The sequence below is a fragment of the Taudactylus pleione genome, unplaced genomic scaffold (assembly GCF_031769625.1).
Source record: "Taudactylus pleione unplaced genomic scaffold, aTauple2 ptg000967l, whole genome shotgun sequence".
Classification (NCBI taxonomy): Eukaryota; Metazoa; Chordata; class Amphibia; order Anura; family Myobatrachidae; genus Taudactylus; species Taudactylus pleione.
The window spans coordinates 5,602,501-5,605,000 of NW_028285368.1; the positions used below are offsets into that span (position 1 = coordinate 5,602,501).

Consider the following 2,500-nt stretch of genomic DNA (forward strand, 5'->3'; position numbering starts at 1 on the left):
TTTACATTTCCTTTTTCAACTTATCATTGAATTTACTTGAGTTAAGAAGTAAAAGAGGTCTAAAGTTAATGTTTTTGGGCACCTACAGCCAAACCACACTGGACATGCCCAATCTCGTCTGATCTTGGAAGCTATGCAGTGTTGGGCCTGGTTAGAACTTGGATGGGAAACCACCTGGGAATACCAGGTGCTGTAGGTAATTTTATACTGCCATAACATTCTTTTCTATTACATTTTACATTTAATTTTTTCAACTTATCAATGAATTTACTTGAGTTAAGAAGTAATAGAGGTCTAAAGTTAATGCTTTTGAGCACCTACAGCCAAACCACACTGGACATGCCCAATCTCATCTGATCTTGGAAGCTATGCAGTGTTGGGCCTGGTTAGTACTTGGATGGGAGCCCACCTGGGAATACCAGGTGCTGTAGCTAATTTTATACTGCCATAGCATTCTTTTCTATTACATTTTACATTTAATTTTTTCAACTTATCAATGAATTTACTTGAGTTAAGAAGAAAAAGAGGTCTAAAGTTAATGTTTTTGAGCACCTACAGCCAAACCACACTGGACATGCCCAATCTCATCTGGTATTGGTAGCTATGCAGTGTTGGGCCTGGTTAGTATTTGGATGGGAGACCACCTGGGAATACCATGAGCTGTAGGTAATTTATACTGCCATAACATCCTTTTCTATTACATTTTACATTTCATTTTTCAACTTATCATTGAATTTACTTGAGTTAAGAAGTAAAAGAGGTCTAAAGTTAATGTTTTTGGGCACCTACAGCCAAACCACACTGGACATGCCCAATCTCGTCTGATCTTGGAAGCTATGCAGTGTTGGGCCTGGTTAGAACTTGGATGGGAAACCACCTGGGAATACCAGGTGCTGTAGGTAATTTTATACTGCCATAACATTCTTTTCTATTACATATTACATTTAATTTTTTCAACTTATCAATGAATTTACTTGAGTTAAGAAGTAATAGAGGTCTAAAGTTAATGTTTTTGAGCACCTACAGCCAAACCACACTGGACATGCCCAATCTCGTCTGTTCTTGGAAGCTATGCAGTGTTGGGCCTGGTTAGTATTGGGACGGGAGACCACCTGGGAATACCAGGTGCTGTAGGTAATTTTATATAGCCATAACATTCTTTTCTATTACATTTTACATTACATTTTTTCAACTTATCAATGAATTTACTTGAGTTAAGAAGTAAAAGAGGTCTAAAGTTAAGATTTTTGAGCAACTACAGCCAAACCATACTGGACATGGCCAATGTCATCTGATCTTGGAAGCTGTGCAGTGTTGGGCATGGTTAGTACTTGGATGGGAGACCACCTGGGAATACCAGGTGCTGTAGGTACTTTTATACTGCCATAACATTCTTTTCTATTACATTTTACATTTAATTTTTTCAACTTATCAATGAATTTACTTGAGTTAAGAAGTAATAGAGGTCTAAAGTTAATGTTTTTGAGCATCTACAGCCAAACCACACTGGACATGCCCATTCTTGTCTGATCTTGGAAACTATGCAGTATTGGGCCTGGTTAGTACTTGGATGGGAGACCACCTGGGAATACCAGGAGCTGTAGGTAATTTTATACTGCCATAACATTCTTTTCTATTACATTTTACATTTTATTTTTCAACTTATCATTGAATTTACATGAGTTAAGAAGTAAAAGAGGTCTAAAGTTAATGTTTTTGCGCACCTACAGCCAAACCACACTGGACATGCCCAATCTCGTCTGATCTTGGAAGCTATGCAGTGTTGGGCCTGGTTAGTACTTGGATGGGAGACCACCTGGGAATACCAGGAGCTGTAGGTAATTTTATACTGCCATAACATTCTTTTCTATTACATTTTACATTTCATTTTTCAACTTATCATTGAATTTACATGAGTTAGGAAGTTAAAGAGGTCTAAAGTTAATGTTTTTGTGCACCTACAGCCAAACCACTGATCTTGGAAGCTATGCAGTGTTGGGTCTGGTTAGTACTTGGATGGGACACCACCTGGGTATACCAGGTGCTGTAGGTAATTTTATACTGCCATAACATTCTTTTCTATTACATTTTACATTTCATTTTTCAACTTATCATTGAATTTACATGAGTTAAGAAATAAAAGAGATCTAAAGTTAATATTTTTGAGCACCTACAGCCAAACCACACTGGACATGGCCAATGTCGTCTGATCTTGGAAGCTATGCAGTGTTGGGCATGGTTTGTACTTGGTATGGGAAACCACCTGGGAATACCAGGTGCTGTAGGTAATTTTATACTGCCATAACATTCTTTTCTATTACATTTTACATTTAATTTTTTTCCACTTATCAATGAATTTACTTGAGTTAAGAAGTAAAAGAGGTCTAAAGTGAATGTTTTTGAGCACCTACAGTCAAACCACACTGGACATGCCCAATCTAGTCTGATCTTGGAATCTATGCAGTGTTGGGGCCGGTTAGTACTTGAAAGGGAGACCACC

The 2,500-nt window shown here is 37.7% G+C and overlaps 8 pseudogenes; all 8 read left to right on the forward strand.

The window, feature by feature from the left end:
- The first annotated feature begins 80 nt into the window (after positions 1–80).
- Positions 81–199, forward strand: LOC148455654 (5S ribosomal RNA; annotated as a pseudogene).
- A 116-nt stretch (positions 200–315) lies between these two features.
- On the forward strand, positions 316–434 carry LOC148455655 (5S ribosomal RNA; annotated as a pseudogene).
- A 116-nt stretch (positions 435–550) lies between these two features.
- LOC148455656 (5S ribosomal RNA) lies at positions 551–669 on the forward strand (annotated as a pseudogene).
- A 114-nt stretch (positions 670–783) lies between these two features.
- On the forward strand, positions 784–902 carry LOC148455657 (5S ribosomal RNA; annotated as a pseudogene).
- A 116-nt stretch (positions 903–1,018) lies between these two features.
- Positions 1,019–1,137, forward strand: LOC148455658 (5S ribosomal RNA; annotated as a pseudogene).
- Positions 1,138–1,488: 351 nt separating this feature from the next.
- LOC148455659 (5S ribosomal RNA) lies at positions 1,489–1,607 on the forward strand (annotated as a pseudogene).
- A 115-nt stretch (positions 1,608–1,722) lies between these two features.
- Positions 1,723–1,841, forward strand: LOC148455660 (5S ribosomal RNA; annotated as a pseudogene).
- A 564-nt stretch (positions 1,842–2,405) lies between these two features.
- The window catches only part of LOC148455661 (5S ribosomal RNA), a 119-nt pseudogene continuing 24 nt past the window's right edge, over positions 2,406–2,500 (forward strand).